Raw genomic sequence first — 19,131 nt, 5'->3', positions numbered from 1 at the left:
AGGAAACAAAACCGTTTTAATAACGTTTTCCTTCTCTGGTATCTAGGAGCCATTTCAGCTATTTGTAAAGGGAATCTGTCAGCAGGTTTTTCTTGGCTATTCTGAGAGCAGCATGATGGGGTGAGCGCCACACTAGGAGTAGGACCACCGAGCCCAGAGCTATAGCAAGACGTGCAGACAATATATACCAGGTATGAATGAATCCAATACAACATTATTGTTACTTGGGAATGAACCTACTTGGATATAATACATCCCTTGATATGTATATACCAAAAGGTCATTATCTTGGGAATGCCTATATTGGCTTTTATTATTTGGGATTATATCCTTTTACTATGTGACCTAGGATATACTATCAGTATGCATTAGCACAATTGGAGCTACTACTATTTAGCCCTGGTGTCTCTGCAATTCAAATATTTACATTATACCTCCTCACTATTATATGGTATTACTATATATATGTGTGTGTGCTCTTTTCTTTCCCGCCATGTACCCAAATTATTATAATAAAGGTCTTTTTTAACACATTGACCCCTTGTCGGATGTACTATATATTGGTTGTTGTTGAGAGCAGCATGATGTAGAGACAAAGACCCTGATTCTAGGGACGTCTCACTTACAGGGCTGCTGGTTGTAGTTTAGATAAAAATCACACTTTTATTAGCAGAAGATTATCACTAGAGGACTAGTAAACCTGCAGCCAGGTAGTCCAACCACGCCCCCCACCACTGATTGGCAGTTTAAATACAGTGCACACAGAAAGCTGCCAATCAGAGGTGTGGGTGGGGTTATTATACAGAGCTCAGCATTCAGAGATCTGCATGAGAAAAAAAAAACTGCAATTTTATCAAAATAACACCAAGCAGCCCAGTAAGTGATACATCGTTGGAATCAGGGCCTCGGATTATGCTGCTCTCAAATGGGATAGCAAAAACCTGCTGACATATTCCATTTAAAGGGGCAGCTGCTACTAAATCCAGACATGGTGCAAAATGTAAATTCTGCTGCAGATTTACTGCTGTAGATTTTTAATTCCTAAAAATCCCTGTAGATTCAGAGGATCTCAACCTTTTCAATGCAAATTATTTTCAAGACTTATTCACAGATATTATGAAATATTACAGTAGAAATAAAAAAAAAAAGCACAATACCTAAACCCCTTCCTTGGGAAAAATATACGGCAAGTATAAGAAAGACAAAAATTTATTCTGGAGTCATATTGAAGTCTAAATAGAATTGTAACCATACAATGTAAACAGCAGCGAATGTAAGTAGGATCCACTGGATCGATATAAGAGGAACGTTTTCCAAAGCTGATCTTCGGAGCCCACCGCTATGCTGGCTGCACCGGCATTGTGATCGTCAGCACCTGGAATATACGTCACGTTTTACTGCAGCTCATAGAACCAAATGATAAGACGCAGAGCAGTGTGAGGCTTGTGACTCGCTATACACAAAATATACGACATGTTTGATGAATGGCATAAAGGAAAGCCGATGCATTCAGATGTCTCTGGGCAACTATATGTTGTGATAGATAAGTTCCTGTCAGGGTGAGGGGCAGCATCCTATCTGCTCACTCATCATGACAGGTTTACAACATGTTGACTCATGGACGTGATCAGTCAGTCAATCGATGACATAGATGCACGTTCTTGATTCCGACAGGTAGGTCAGAGAAGTCCGTCTCAAACAGTTTACTTTCACCCATCTAGGATGGATGGCTGCTGACATCGTTGGCCATTATGTCCATACACAATTATTATCCCCTAATTGTGATGTACAATACAAATTTATATTGTGGTACCGTGTTAGCCAGAAAATTTGATGGAAATAATTTTATGCCCAAAAATGGCAAAAGTATTCTCGGAGTGATACCTTTATTGGCTAACCAGAAAAAAATATATATATATGCAAACTTACAGAGCACACAGGTTCCTTCTTCAGGCAGGATTACAAATGTTATGAATTCATGTGTAATATTGCCTGAAGAAGGAGCCTCTGTGCTCTGAAAGCTTGCATATATATTTTTTTTTTCTGGTTAGCCAATAAAGGTATCACTCCGAGAATACTTTTGCCATTTTTGGGCATAAAAGTATTCACATAGAATTATTCACTAATTAAAACAATTTATTTTTGCTAAATAAATGTATACATTTTTTAAAATTTTATTTTATACATTTTCTCAGAGAACCTCTTTAAGAAGGAGATTTCAGAATGGGCTATAAGACATGTCCAGCTTTGCTTAATTGTCTCACCTTACTGTCCTTGTTGAACTGAGCTCCACTTTGTTCTTGGATGATATTGTAAGGAATGAAGACGTCTAGATGACACAAATCGGGAAGTCCGATTATTCTGTCTTCACCCAAGTCCAACACAAGAGATCTAGCAGAAGACTGTAAAGAGAAGACCAGCGTGGTAACAACGCTTATGTCGCTGAATGCTTCTGTACGGGAAAGAAAGTTGTAACCAACAAGTGCACAAAAATCTAAACTTTTATCTTGATACGTGGCCAACTAGAAGTTACTGTGTAGCTCCACACGTCTCCTACATTAAATCTGACACGTGGAGGAACTGCTCACAGAAAATGCTGAAAAATATTTTTTAGGATTCACACTGCATTAAAAGGGGTTGTCCACCACTTTAATACTAATGGAATATCCTTAGGATAGGTCATCAATATTAAAGTGCCAGGCAACCCCTTTAAGTGAGGCATAATGAATGGTACCAGAATTTCACATAATGTAGCCTTCATTAGGCAGAAGGCCCACTCGGTTATATGAAGAAATCTGGGGTCCCCAAAAGCAAACCCAGTAATCACCAGATTCCCGTGTGGTGACTACTTAATCTGCTTTTTGGGAAGACCAGAACTGACCCCTATATTTAACCAAGTGGGTCCCCTCAAGCTACATTATCCTGTCTGATGAAGGCTACATTAGCTGAAACATTCTTAATCTTCATTATGCCTCATTTAACGCAATGTGAATCATGGACATGAGAAAAATCAAATTAAAAAATAAATACATTTAAAGCATTTTCTGTGCGATTCCTCCAAATGTCGCATTAATATAGAAAAAATAAAGAGCGGCGTGTTCTACACTATTGCAACAAGCCTCTTTCATCATTTATATCATCATTATAACATCATTTATATGCACCAGCACCATGGAATCAATGGCACTATATAATTAAATAATAATATATACATCTTTCCACCAGCTTGTTTTCCCTCTATCTCCTCTCTGGATCTATGAAGCCAGAACTGTCAAAGAAGAGGTGATGGTGGAGATGGAGGGGAAACAAGCAGGGGGGGAGGCTTATATAAATGACTGGTCCCGCCGTGAAGCACTGGGTGTCTGTGCTTGGTTTGAACAGTCGTTCTCTGCTGACAGAGTCGTTTACAGAGATCTTCTTTCCCATTCCAACAGCTTGCAAACAACCCACCATGGTGTGAAAAAAAAATTAGATCATCATCATCCAGCAAATGTGTCACAGCTGCCAGCAATTGGCTACTGTGGACACATCAAAGCTGTGATGATAAAAGTTGGCAGAGGAGGACCGGTAGCACGAGGTTGGCACAGACTTTTAATAAGGGAAGACTATTGGAAATCACATGAAATACAAAAAGGTCACAATCCTAGACCACATCTGAGGGTCTCACCACTTTAGGTAAAGAGATTTCAGCCACCAGAAAACTTGGGTGTCCTACAGGAGGTTCCGCCACAATCATGTAATCTGGTTTCACGGGTGAACTGATAAAAAAAAGGAAGGCAGCAGTATATTGCAAGGGTACACCATCAATTTATGATGTGTTGGGGTCGATCTCTAATATAATAAAGGGGCACTGATGCTGGTAATGAGGAACAGCCCCTTTCACAGTCATTCCCTGCACATTGGCATCATGGCCTCCACTGTGCAGCGGAACGACAGCATGGATCCAGCAAAGTGAATGGGCTTAGCTGCAGTTCTCCTGCACAGTGAAAATCTGGGTAGCTGCCCCACACCAGCATATTCTTTAAAAAGGGCAGCGGGGTTACTTCCAGGCTGCAGCCCCCTTATTCTTGGAGTCCAAGAAGTTGGATATCCTATATCTTTTGTAAGATGGGATTCTAAAAAAAGTAAATGCATGCATTAAACCTCAAAGAAACCCAAACCTTTCAACTTCTGAGATGAGGGACTTGCTTGGAGTTAGCTGGGAGGGTCTGTAGGAAAAAAATAAAGAACATAAAGGCATAATAGTTAAAACAAAAACAAAAAAAAAACAATGTCCACATTGTTCTTGCACCATAACAAGCCATTCTGCAACTTCCCCCATCTGTTGGGTTTAACCCATCACCACGAGGAGTGGGGCTCCCCCATCTGTTGGGTATAACCCATCACCACGAGGAGTGGCACTCCCCCATCTGTTGGGTATAACCCATCACCACGAGGAGTGGCGCTCCCCCATCTGTTGGGTATAACCCATCACCTCAAGGAGTGAAGCTCCCCCATCTGTTGGGTGTAACCCATCACCACAAGGAGTGGAGCTCCCCCATCTGTTGGGTGCAGCCCATCACCACGAGAAGTGGCGCTCCCCCATCTGTTGGGTATAACCCATCACCACGAGGAGTGGCGCTCCCCCATCTGTTGGGTATAACCTATCACCTCAAGGAGTGGCGCTCCCCCATCTGTTGGGTATAACCCATCACCAAGAGGAGTGGAGCTCCCCCATCTGTTGGGTGTAACCCATCACCACGAGGAGTGGCGCTCCCCCATCTGTTGGGTGTAACCCATCACCACGAGGAGTGGCGCTGCCCCATCTGTTGGGTATAACCTATCACCAGGAGGAGTGGCGCTCGTCAAACTTTGTGTCCCTAGGGGAAATGTGGTATTATAAGATATCCAATCAATTGAATGGCCGACTATGTACTGCATGGATGAGCGAGGAACATCAGAGAAGAAGCCGTCAATGCTCAACAGCACCCTACTCTGTCGTCTTTTACAGACTGTATGCCATAGACTTGTACCTTAGAGTTGGGACTTACCCCTATTATGAATCATCGGTTTTGATTTGGTTCTGATATTCTGTTCAAAAATGGATCCCAGGAACTTCCGATTTTTCAGCATTTTCCACTCTGAAGGGAAACCATAGATGATTAACAGGGTCGGACTGGAACTGAAACTCAGCCCTGGCATGTGAGAGGACGCAGGCCCGCCCGACGCGCGTTGAATGTGAAATATTTTCATGAATGATTTGGGTATATGTCACAATAAAAATTGCTGCAAACTGCACTTTATCATCAATAGACAAAAACTGACATAATGTAAAATATAAACTTCCCTCCAGGAAAATGTTAATTTCTTTCAACTGGAGGGACGGACATATTTGTAATATAGAGCTCCAAGTTCCCAAAAACGCTATGCTTGATAGTACCAGGAAAAGCAGGAAAAGTGAATCCTTGCAGATTTGAAGCAGTTTCATGTCTATTCTTTCAGTATTTTTGCAGCGTTTCTAAAGAAAGGGAAAAAAAAATCTCAAAAAACGCAACATCAACGGGATTTTCCTGCCGAGCGACACGTTTTTTGTGCAGAAATGTTCTTCCCTTTCTTTTTTGTTTATATTTTGTGTTATACACTAGTGGCCAAAATTGAGGCAACACTTTCAGTTTTTCACCATCACCAATATTTAATGGAAGTTTTCACTGACCTACTTACTTGTACACACGCCCTCTTCTGCCATATGTATTCTATGTTGGTTTATAGTGACCTGGGTGTGGGTTGTAAGACAGATATTGTGCGATTAAAATGCGGTTTTTATATTTTAAAGCCAGTTTGTCATCAGAAGGTAAGCAATTACATGTTTTCGTTCTCAAAGTGTGCAAGCGTTTTCAAGAGACTGGTTCGATAAAGAATAAACCAGGTAGAGAAAGGAAGAAGGCTACAACTCCTCAGACTGATAGAAGAATTGTTAGAATCGCCCTAAATAACAGGGAATAAACTGCTGTTAACATCAACAAGGAGCTTGTCAACACCGGAGTGACAGTGTCCGATCGGACGGTTCGACGACGATTGGTAAATGCAGGGTTAAGAGCCAGAATACCAGGTAAAAAGCCATTTTTGAAAACCTCACAGCGTCAGAAACGTCTGCAGGGGCCAAAGAACATTGTAAATGGACCATTGAACAATGGTGAAATGTTATATGGAGCGATGAGACACGCATATCCATCTTTGGCAGCGACGGTGTCCGCTATGTTCGACGACGACCTGGAGAGGACTGGTTGCCAGAGGGTACAGTACCCACCATGAAGCCTCCTCTGAGTGTTATGGTAGGGGGCTGCGTGTCCAGAGATGCAGGTGGTCGGCTGCAGGTAATTGAAGAAACAGTTAATGCTGAAAAGTACATCAAGGAAGTCCTTCAGCCTAAACTCATTCCTTCGGCACACGATGTATTTAGTGAAGGGACACCGTTTATTTTAAGATGGAGCCCCATGCCATACAGCTAAAAAATGTCTCTCTTGGTTCAAGTACACTAATGTCCAGCTATTGAATTGGCCAGGAAACAGCCCAGATCTCAATCCTATTGAGAATCTCTGGGCTCGGCTCAAAAGAGCGGTGTCAAAACAGCGGGCTTCACACAAGCAGGAACTCATTGCAGCCATCATCACATCATGGCTTCATATCATCACACCATCTGATTTACACAAACTGGTAGATAGCATGCCAAGTAGATGCCAGGCCGTCATCAAGGCCGAGGGCTGTCCAACTGAGTATTAACATTTAGTGTTAGATATGAAAATAGGACAAATCAATGGCTTTTCTCCCACAGTCATCTGAGTGACAATAGTGTCCAATTTGTTGACAAATGAACAAATTTCCAGCTAATATTGTGTTTCTATATGAGATTTTATTTCTACTTAAAAACTTTACTGTGAAATCAAAAACATTCATGAAATTTGTATTTGTATTGGCAAAATGCTAAAAATTCATAAATCTTGGGGGTGTTGCCTCAATTTTGGCCACTAGTGTATAGAGTTCCTCAGTATATTTATATGTTGTCCCCCATCACCTTTTTCATCTCTCCTTACAAGTATGCCTTGTATCTTAGCTAAAACATGGTAGTAAGTAGCATATTAAACCCTTTTATAATGGGTAGTGTAGAATCGCTGCATATTTCAGGGTTATGCGCTCCTGAGGACTCATTAGTGCTGCCCTCCTCAGGCGAAACCTGGTTGTGACCTTGTATAATATGGGGCTAGCCGGTCTCACCTACCAGTTTGGGTCACAAACCCTTTTTCGTTTGCTTTGATGTTTTACTCATTGTTTATTACGTTTACACCCCAAATCTCTCCTAATCCTGGAGATCAAACCTATGAAAGCAATTTATGAATGATCATAACACCTCTATGAAGGGTAATTATCATCTCCTTCATAAATATACATTTATATGTATAAATACATATGTGGTCAATGCATAGTACTGGCACATGACTTATCACTTTCCAGGACCTTACAAAGCACCAGGAACATTCATAACAAGCGGAGGAGAAGCGATTCTGGCAACTTAATAGGAAAGGATTCTTTACAGTTAGAGCAGTCAGACTGTGGAATGCCAACCACAAGATATAGTAATGGCAGATAGTATAACAGCATTTATAGAAGGGCTGGATACTTTTTTAACAAAACATGACATTGTGGGTTATAAATAATCTAGTAATAGAAAATGTATAACTTTGGAGATAGACCAAGGACATTAAAGTTAAAACTTTTTCAACCTATGTAACTATGCAAGTATGCAGAATGCACATTAGGAAAATGCTTGAAATGCAATTCCCTATAATATTATTTTACAAGTAATTTCCTCTTAATTTTCCGCTTTGTAAAGTGCTAGTTATAAGCCCAATCTATGGATCTAAAAAGTGCAAAACACTCCTGAAACACTTGTACGTATGTTCTATAATCTTTATTTCTTATGGTGCCTAAGGGAAGCCGTAATGATAAGACTCCTGCTTGGTAACAAGTGCAGTTATTTGCCTCCATAATGAAAGTGAATTACCAATGATGAAAGGGTTAATACTTGGACCCTGCATCAGTAACAGCCCTTGTAGTAACCATGACAACTATTGTGAGGGCATAAACAAGTGTCATAAAGAAGATTCCATAAAAGAATGCCGCGCTGCCATGATCAGCGCCATTACTGATGATGCGCCTGAGGACCTTGAGCTTGACCACCCCACGTAATGTGCCAATGTTGGTGTAATTTGGAGGTTCTAGCAGGGAAAGGGGTTGTCTTCTTAGACACCCCGGGGGGAAGGGAAGGTAACAGAGGGGGGGTCCCCAAAACAGGATCCCCTTCTGTTACTATGTACAAAGAGCTGCTCTTCTTTGGGAGTTCATAGATGGATCCTTGACTTTAATGGGTGATAAATTGGGAGGGGGAGGGGATACTCATCCTATTAGGGGTTATCCATAATGAGCAACCCCTGTAACCAAGTACCCAACATCTTGAGAGACGGAGCTGGATCTGTAAGGGAGAAGTGGTAGATCCACCTGGGAAATCAGATCAACTAAATTCGTTCCAGCAATAAATGTGGTGACAGATATCGCAGCCAGATCTCTCCCACATCCAGTTTATCACATTAATAGTCTATATTTGTTATGTCGTTCTCTGTAAATATGTAGAAATTCTAAAACTCCGTCATATATCGGCACTAACTCTCTAAGCCCAAGGGAGGGCAGCCCTCCAGCCATGGTTCCCTAGAGGTTTCCTCCACAGGGGGTTTTCCTCTCCTGAGAGCTGGAGGGTGACTCTTCGTGAGTCGAGGGTTGTGCCATTTTCGGTGTCATGTAAATTTAAATAAAGTTGAGAACGTTTGACACCTAATTGCAATGATTTGTGTATTTATTTTGTATGTGTCTGATTCATTTTGTTTGGGAGTCGGGGTCCATCACACATCACTGAGTCATACGTCTGGACATCTGCCGCCAGAAGTTTTGCTCCAGGGGTTGCCCCTGCTCTGGGGAGTTTGATGGAGCAGAGAAGACAAGAATTACAGAACTCATCCTCAGAATAAGGACTTCTATTACAGTACTACAAGCAGCTTCCTCGTCTCATTCACACAGTGAGTATTTTGGGCACTAATTTACATCAGTATTTGTAAGCTGAAAACCAGAGGGGAACAAACACAGTGAAAAATAGTAACTGAAACACTTTCACCTCTTCTGTTTTGGATCCACTCCTGGCGTCTGCTAACAAATACTGATGCAAAATATCGCCATGGAAGTTCCCTAAATTCTTACTGACTGATTTGACTGTTTGAGTAGCAGTCAAGCAACAGAGGTTGCAAGCGTTAAAGGAGTTTTCTGGTATCAAAAACCCCTGTCCCCCTTGCCATTTTTCTCTATCCTGAACCTGTGCTTCCTGCCCTGATCTCGGACTGTCTGACCTAGTCCTTGTCTTCGCTCTCCTGAGTCTGGTACCCTGGTACCTCCGGAATGCTGCTGCAGTCCCGGGAACTGCACTGAAGTGGTACCTGGTGTCTACCGGAGGCCCAGTCTATCCTCACCACCAGAGGTTCTAGTGGAGACCCAGTAGACACCTAGTCACAACCCTCCCGTGGGGCAGTGGGTCCATATCCACCAGGGTTACACCCACATAGCAAATGTGGTACCAATATTCAAGAAGGGGATAACATCTGAGCCTGGAATTTATAGGTCGGTAAGTTTAACTTGTACTGTGGGCAACAACTTTGAGGGTTTTCTAAGAGATACTAACCTGGAGCACCTCAATAAGAATAACCTAAACATATGATTATGAGGGATCTGTCCTGCAAACTAATCTGAAAAGATTCTATGGGGAGGTAAGTTCAGGTTGGACCAGGGAAACTTAGTGGATGTTGTCTATCTGGACTTTTCAAAGGCATTTGATACGGTGCCATACAACAGGTTGGTACATAAAAATGTTCAATATATTATATGGTAAACTTGCTCCACGAAAGAACAAGTCCTTGTGTGGTCGATGGAAAAATCAAGGAAAAGATCAGTGATGCGGTCGTTACCTCTAGACAGCTCCATTTCGTACTTGTTCTCTAGTCCCTCCATGGCCACGGTGATAAAAAATTCCCTGAAAAGCTCATTATTCTAATAAAAAAAATACAAAGTAAGGAGCTGACACAAAGGAGAGCAGACAGCTCGTATGTCGGAATAAGCAATTGCAGTTACCGTAATTTTCTCAAAGAAGGTGCCATTAATCACTATGTCGTACGCCGAGCAGCCGCCTCTACCTGTAGGACAAAGTGCACCAGGACTTAGATACTTTGCGGTGCCGACTCAATCCATTGACCTTAGTAGGGCTGCTATGAATAAGTGGTATAAGTTCTTAAAGGGGAATCCAAGTAGTGGACAATCCCTCTAAGTCCCAAATCTAAACCAAAAAAGTTCAAAAGTCAACAACAAGATGTCAAACTTTATTCCGCAGACTGGAAGTGGACCTACCAGAACCTGTGGAGATGGCACCTTTGACCATTGAGGATTAGTAAGTTGTAATACTTGCTATTTTAACCCCTTTAAGGATATCTCTGGACTATCCCTTTAAAAAGAGAAGCGCTGTATTAAAAAAAAACGTACTATTATCAACTTCAACGTGGGGCTCTCCAAGGCTCATGGGGACTCGATAGCCGGAGGGATCATCAGATTCCAGGATGCTGACTAACTCCTGCTCCGTCAGGTCCGGGGCCGCTGGGATCTGGTTCGACTTGCAGATGTTAATAAAGATTTTGGTATTTTTGGATGTGCGAGTTTTAATGCAGAAACCTAACACAGAAATAAAAACAAAAAGTGAACAAAAACACAATAAAATCGGCAAAAGCCAAGCAGCATTTACATGTAATCAACTGCATAAGAAATTATGTGACCCCCCACGTTGGTTGCATCATGTGACCGTTGCAGTCAATAAGACCCCACTGCCCCACTGTGGTATCTGTCACATAATATGCACAAAGTAATCTGGATAATAATCAGAGGACGCCCATCTCACCCGGCTGGGGTCTGATCTGTCTGCTTTCTGGTAAGTTCGGTATTCTGCTCTGCATCTCCTGTTTGGCCTGAAATGAGGCAACAAGTGTGAATCAGTGAGTAACATGAACAGGATGGTTCTGCAAACTGATTTTTCCTGCACCAAAATAGTACAACTGTGAGGGGTCTAAAGCCAACAATACACATTAGGTAAATGTTGGAGACTGCCGCGCCCCCGGCGGCTGACGGAGGAGACATTCACCCGGTGATTGCTGGCCTCTCCAATTCATCTTTCGTATCTTCATCAGCATTTTTTCATACAGCGCTTCCTCCATGTTTGTGTTCATTTCTGCAGACAGCAGCGACTTGTCAGAGGCCATTTTTTCGGTCAAAGACAGAAGCTCAGGGATCTTGTTTTATAAGAGAAAACCTGAAAAATGAAAATATGTATTAATCTTCTCCACAGACAACGACAAGGGGAGAGTGCGGGAGCCTGACAGCCGACGACACGAGGGGGTGCGGGAGCCTGACAGCCCTCGACACGAGGGGGTGCGGGAGCCTGGCAGCCCACGACAAGAGGGGGTGCGGGAGCCTGGCAGCCCACGACAAGATGGGGTGCGGGAGCCTGACAGCCCACGACACGAGGGGGTGCGGGAGCCTGACAGCCCACGACACGAGGGGGTGCGGGAGCCTGACAGCCCATGACACGACGGGGGGCGGGAGCCTGACAGCCCTCGACGCGAGGGGGTGCGGGAGCCTGGCAGCCCACGACACGAGAGGGTGCGGGAGCCTGGCAGCCCACGACACGAGGGGGTGCGGGAGCCTGGCAGCCCACGACACGAGGGGGTGCGGGAGCCTGACAGCCCACGACACGAGGGGGTGCGGGAGCCTGACAGCCCACGACACGAGGGGGTGCGGGAGCCTGACAGCCCTCGACACGAGGGGGTGCGGGAGCCTGACAGCCCACGACACGAGGGGGTGTGGGAGCCCGACAGCCCACGACACGAGGGGGTGCGGGAGCCTGGCAGCCCACGACACGAGGGGGTGCGGGAGCCTGGCAGCCCACGACACGAGGGGGTGCGGGAGCCTGGCAGCCCACGACACGAGGGGGTGCGGGAGCCTGGCAGCCCACGACACGAGGGGGTGCGGGAGCCTGACAGCCCACAGCACGAGGGGATGCGGGAGCCTGGCAGCACACGACACGAGGGGGCGCGGGAGCCTGACAGCCCACAGCACGAGGGGATGCGGGAGCCTGGCAGCCCACGACACGAGGGGGCGCGGGAGCCTGACAGCCCACAGCACGAGGGGATGCGGGAGCCTGGCAGCCCACGACACGAGGGGGTGCGGGAGCCTGACAGCCCACGACACGAGGGGGTGCGGGAGCCTGACAGCCCACGACACGAGGGGGTGCGGGAGCCTGACAGCCCACAGCACGAGGGGATGCGGGAGCCTGGCAGCCCACGACACGAGGGGGTGCGGGAGCCTGACAGCCCACGACACGAGGGGGTGCGGGAGTCTGACAGCCCACGACACGAGGGGGTGCGAGACCCTGACAATATCGGGAGTGGGATTCTGCACACCTACAGCTAGCTACTTATTGTCCTGAATGTAGTAATCACCTTGGCACATTCCCATCTTCTTACCTGTAGTACAGACGCCAAACACCACTACTCTGACTGCAATCACCCAGCTACAGCGTCACCACGCCTCAGCAGCAGGGGAGCGTCTAGATTGGAGTTGATTTCTTGAGGGGGAGGAGTGATTTCATGGAATCATGATGTCACCGGAAGGGGCGGGGCCTTCTCAGTCCAGTGGACACTATTCCACCTGCAGCTGCAGCAGTGCGCACATTGTGCCGGGACAGGAGGACTGGTGATGAGGAGCTCGTGTTCTGCGTTGTGCTGTGAGGACTGAGGCGGGGAGAACACAATATTAATTATAATTTTTTTTAGGCTGTGTGCCCACTATGCGTTTTTTAAGCGTTTCCGCGGTGGCAATTCCGCTGCAGAAACGCTTAAAAACGCTTGATAGAAGGTCGGCCATGTTCCCCAATGATAATCCGCATGTGCTGTGCACATGCTGTGTAAATTTCCGCTGCGAATTATCATTGCGGAAAAATCCGCTGCACTACCAATTATTTTGCGGAAGCACGGCGCTTTCGCCGCCATTGACTTGCATTAGAACACATGGAATCCGCATCACTGCATCTGTACATGCAGAATCCATGCGCTTCAATGTGCGGATGGTACCCGGGTTTGGAGAAGAGGAGACTGTCCTCCGGACCCGGGTACCATAGAACCTGTAAAAAAAGAATAAAATAAAAAATAAATATTATACTTACCTTCTGATGGCCCCCGGTGTCTTTATCCGATGCGTCCTGGCTTGCCAGCAGCTCGCGATGGTCTGAAAAGGACCTGCCGTGACGTCATTTAGTCATGTGACGGGTCATGCGACCGCTGACGTCGGCAGGCCATCAGAAGGTAATTATATATTTATTTTTTACCATTCTTTTATGGTCACACTATATAAATCCATGCCGGTTGCATGTATTTATATAGTGTGACCAAGTTGTCAAGCACTTTTCAAGTGATGCTAAAATCGCTTGGAAAGCGCTTGTCAACCCGCATGCGGAAATGCAAGTGAAGAACGCTTCACATCAGGAAGTCCCAGGCAGGAAAAAAGCATGTACAATCCGCATGTACAATCCACATGCGTTTTTTCTGCCAGGGAGATGCGGAAACGCTCAAAAAAAATCCGGAGCATTTCTGCATCGTGGGCACATAGCCTTACATTAATTGTATGACTCAATATTGAGCACACGTAACCATCTATACACAGCTGGAGGCCGCACGTAGCCATCTATACACAGCAGGAGGCCGCACGTAGCCATCTATACACAGCGGGAGGCCGCACGTAGCCATCTATACACAGCGGGAGGCCGCACGTAGCCATCTATACACAGCGGGAGGCCGCACTAAGCCATCTATACACAGCGAGAGGCCGCACGTAGCCATCTATACACAGCGGGAGGCCGAACATAGCCATCTATACACAGCGGGAGGCCGCACGTAGCCATCTATACACAGCGGGAGGCCGCACGGCGCCATCTATACACAGCGGGAGGCCACACGGAGCCACCTATACACAGCGGGAGGCCCACAGCGCCCCCCCCAGAGAGAGCAGGAGGCCGCACGGCGCAATCTATACACAGCGGTTGGCCGCACAGCGCCCCCCTCACAGAGACAGCAGGAGGCCGCACGGCGCCATCTATACTCAGCAGGAGGCCGCACGGCGCACCCGACCCCAAAGACAGCGGGAGGCCGCACGGCGCCATCTATACTCAGCAGGAGGCCGCACGGCGTCACCTATACACAGCAGGAGGCCGCACGGCGCCACCTATACACAGCGGGAGGCCGCACGGCGCCACCTATACACAGCGGGAGGCCGCACGGCACCACCTATACACAGCAGGAGGCAGCACGGCGCCACCTATACACAGCAGGAGGCCGCACGGCGCCACCTATACACAGCGGGAGGCGCCACCTATACACAGCGGGAGGCCGCACGGCGCCACCTATGCACAGCGGGCGGCGCCACCTATACACAGCAGGAGGCCGCACGGCGCCACCTATACACAGCGGGAGGCCCCACGGCGCCACCTATAAACAGCGGAAGGCCGCACGATGCCATCTATACACAGGGGGCCGCACAATGCCATCTATACACAGCGGGAGGCCGCACGGCGCAATCTATACACAGCGGGAGGCTGCACGGCACCATATATACACAGCGGGAGGCTACACGGTGCCCCCCCCCAAGAGACAGCAGTAGGCCGCACGGCGCCATCTATACACAGCGGGAGGCCGCACGGCGCCCCCCCCCAGAGACAGCAGGAGGCCGCACAGCGCCATCTATACACAGCGGGAGGCCGCACGGCGCCCCCCCAGAGACAGCAGGAGGCCGCACGGCGCCATCTATACTCAGCAGGAGGCCGCACGCAGTCACGCACACACAAACATATACAGACATATACATACACGCATAAACACATTTGAAACATAAAAATACATATAAACAGACATCACACAATGACATCTGCCTGCACACACACACACATACATACATATACATACACACACACACACTCACCATCCCCCGACTCGGCTCCAGCTCTTTTCCGGTGCAGCACTGCAGGCCGGGTGCGCACTGCGTGACGTCACAGCTAGGAGACACGGCCGCACACAGGGCCGTGTCTCCTAGCAGTGACGCGGCCGGGCCAGCACAGGGAAGTTAACTGCTGCAGTGCTGGCCCGGCCGAAGAAGAAGCAGCGGCTGTGTGCCGCTGCTGGGGGAGCGATCCTGGGCCCCCCCCCCCACTGTCTGCCGGTATGTGCCGTGGCGCCGCACATATAATGAGGACAATCTGGCCATAGACACCCCGGAGCCCCCTGGAGGTTCGGGGCCCCGGGCGGTAGCCCAGATCGTCCTCATTATAATCCGCCTATGCTTATATACATGTAACACTCACTACCCCCTATTCCTGTGTATTGCTGTAATATGTAACCTATACTCGTTATCCATCATTATAAATTAAGAAGATTTTCCACTTTATCCGATATATCCACACTCAATCAGTAGATTAGATGTCTGCTGAAGAGGCAATACACATGAACGTCTCCACATCATCCTCCCCGACTGTATCTATATGTGCCCCGTGACCCCCGATCAAGTGTCTCCATCACGTGCTCGCAGCATCACAGGTCACATAGTTTCCTCGTAGCGTTGGTGCGCGTTGTGTATCGCGCCACGCCTCCTCAGCACCCATTGGTTGGTGGAGACATACCTCCATCCTGATTGGCTATAGTTGGCCGTTTAACTCTTAGCTCTTTCCGAATGATGCCACCCCCTGACGAAGACAAGAAGCCGAAACATACGTCGGGTGGACGCCATTCAGGAGTGGGATCTGCATCTGCTATAGCGTGAGTACAATGCACATGTGGTCACCTTTTTTAAAAACGCTTAAAGTGGATACAAATACAGATCTGTCAACAGCACATATGCCCAAGTCAGTGCACTACTCTCTACAGGATTCACACCGACATCCAAATAATAAGGGACCAGCCCTTGTATATATACATACACAGGTGCATCTCACTAAATTAGAATATCATCAAAAAGTTAATTTATTTCAGTTCTTCAATACAAAAAAGTGAAACTCGTATAGCCATAATCATCAGCATTAACAGAAATAAACAATAACTGTTTGATGATATTCTAATTTAGTGAGAAACACCTGTATTTGTTCACATATGAGATATATAATTTATGTAGATTTATTCTTTGGAGGCACTTGCACTTTATGTAAAGTTTATGATAATTAAACAATCATATGTACAGATATATCTAACTAATGATATGTATATATATTTTTATATACTGGATTAATTTGTGGCTTGATTCTCTGTATTATCCCTTTGCTGTTCTAATCATCATCCATTCCCACTGGTGTTAATTGTAATTCCTGTCTCGACGTCCCCTTTGCGTATAGTTAATTCCCCCCTTTTTTTTGCATTTCCTCCTCTTCCACCTGGTTATCAATATAATAATTATGTGCATCACCCACATGCCTGGACTCTTCTGGTCGATGTCTCCTTTCTGCTATACACTAGAGTGGTATACTATGTGCACAGATACATGGAGTGCCATATACTTCTCAGGAGGTGCGCAGCGTCCACCTCCTCACCGCACAGGCCCACAAGCTCCTCTCCGGCAGGAAGAAGATGCATTCAGGCGGCTCCTACCACTGCAGCAGACGGCAGTGCACAAGTATACAGGGTGCAGTGTGGATGTGTCTGCACCACTGGGATGTGGCCGACCTGCATGTATACATATGCCCCTCTGCAGGGGGGACTGGCCGACCGGAGGATCGGGAAAACCCCCGGGTCCCGATGGCCCCGCCCCCTACACCCCCTGGGCCCTGTACAGAGAACAGAGCCCCCCCGGTTCGCAGCACTGCCGATATGACTAGTGATGGGCCCTCTGCCTCCTCTGCGCAGCACGACACTGCCGGCGCGTGCGCAGGAGGTCAGTCTCAGGGTGATGACGTCATTGCCTTGGGACTGCTTCCTGTGCGCGCTGTGGAGTACGGACAATGCGTCGCTCCAGGCAGCAGCTGCAGCTCATCTCGACGCGTCAGTATGAAACGGGGAGGGGGAGGGGGAGGGGTGACTGGGAGGACCCCTGGCCGAGGCTGGCAGTAAATACTACTGGACAATGGGCATGGTTCTCATCATGCCCATTGCCCAGCATGTCCTGCTGCCAGCCTCTGGTTACTGGTACTATGCCCAGCAGCATGTACTATCACCAGGGGCTGGCAGGACATAGTGGGTGGGCCTGATAGTACCAAGGAGGCTGGCAGGACATAGTAGGCATGAATCATGCCCAGCATGTCCTGCCAGCCACTGGTGGTACCATCATGCATGCCCATTGCCCAGCCACTGGTGGTGTGGTACTATCATGCTAGTACTAACACCAGTGGCTGGCTGGCAGGACATGCCATGTGAGCTTGAATGCTAATACCACAGAGGCTGGCAGTACATACTGGGCAATGGGCATGATAGTACCACCAGTAGACTGACTAGGCGGTCTCCAGGGCTCCGTCTCCCCTTCTCGCTGCTGTTAGGCTGGGTTAACATTGCGTTTATGCTGTGCGTTACAACGCATCCGTTGTGAATCAGTGCAGACGCAATGTACCATAGACTTGCATAGCAAAAATAGGCATGCGTTTGAAAGTATGCATTATTTGCAACGCACAGGAAAACATGGTCGGCGGCTGGAGGCCAGCTGAGCGCTTCTCTGACAACTGGGTTCTAGTGTTATTCTGTGCCTGCTCATCTGTCAGCAGGCATATTTGTCTAATGGCAAAGATGTAGCTGAGCTGGAGACAGAAGATCCGTGGATTACGTCAGAGCGAGGATTTTGTTTTTAATTAAAGATGGAGTCCCTACATGTGTTTTGTGTTTTATTTTTATTAAAAAATTGTGTTGTGTTTTTTTCTGTTTACTGGAAATTCATGGTGGCCATGTGTAGTTTGGCGTGACTCCATGAATTTCAGGCTTAGTTCCAGCTGATAATACAAAGCTGGTATTAACCCCATTATTACCCAGCGTGCCACCCCCCACCAGGGCCGTTGGAAGAGCCGGATAAAGTGCCTGGAAATGGCGCTACGATGAATGCGCCAATTCCAGGGGTGGCTGCAGGCTGCCATTTTCAGCGTGGGGGGCCCAGAATGCTTGGGCCTTACCATGCTGAGAATCCCAGCCCCCAGCCCCCCCGATCAAAATATGGCGGGAGCCCACGCATTTTTTTTTTTTAATTATTTTTTTAAATAATTTAAAAAAAACATTGGGCTTTCCTGACTTTTGATCGCCAGTCAAGGTAAAACCAGGCAGATAAAGCAGACAGCTACGGGCTGCCACCTCTATCTGCGCTGAGAATCAAAATTTCTGCAGAGTGCTATGTCATTTTTGTTTTATTATTTATTTATTTTCACACTTCTATATGTGACAGTCCCAACAGCCAATCACAGACGCTGACAGAGAATGGGCGTCTGTGACTGGCTGGGGGCTGGGATTCGCAGCATGGTAAGGCCCATGCGTTCTTGGCCCTCCACGCTGAAAATCGCAGCCCACAGCCACCCCTGAAAATGGCGCATTCATCATGGCACCATTTCCAGGTGCTTTACCCGGCTCTTCCAGCGGCCCTGGTGGTGAGTGGCAACCTGGGTAATAATAGGGTTAGTACCAGGCCATCTTTGCCTTATCAGCTGGTACTAAGCCCGAAATTCATGGTTTCACGCCAAATTAGACATAGCCACCATCAATTTCTAGTAAACAGAAAAAAAAAAGACAGAATTTTTTTTTTTATTATTAAAAATAAAACACATTTAGGGACTCCATCTTTAATAAAGAAAAATCCTCACTCCCAACGGAATCCATAGGTCTTCTGTCTTCATCTCTCTTAGATCTTTGCCATCAGACAAATATGTCTGCTGACAGATGAGCAGGCACAGAATGACACTGGAGCACTGTTACTGTGTAGTGCAGTGCTATGTTTCTTTTTTTGTCATTTCATGCA

Source organism: Phyllobates terribilis, unplaced genomic scaffold, assembly GCF_046119375.1.
Source record: "Phyllobates terribilis strain yellow unplaced genomic scaffold, ASM4611937v1 Scaffold_173__1_contigs__length_4020020, whole genome shotgun sequence".
Taxonomy (NCBI): domain Eukaryota; kingdom Metazoa; phylum Chordata; class Amphibia; order Anura; family Dendrobatidae; genus Phyllobates; species Phyllobates terribilis.
The sequence above is the reverse complement of the archived record's forward strand: the minus strand, read 5'-3'. Positions refer to the sequence as shown.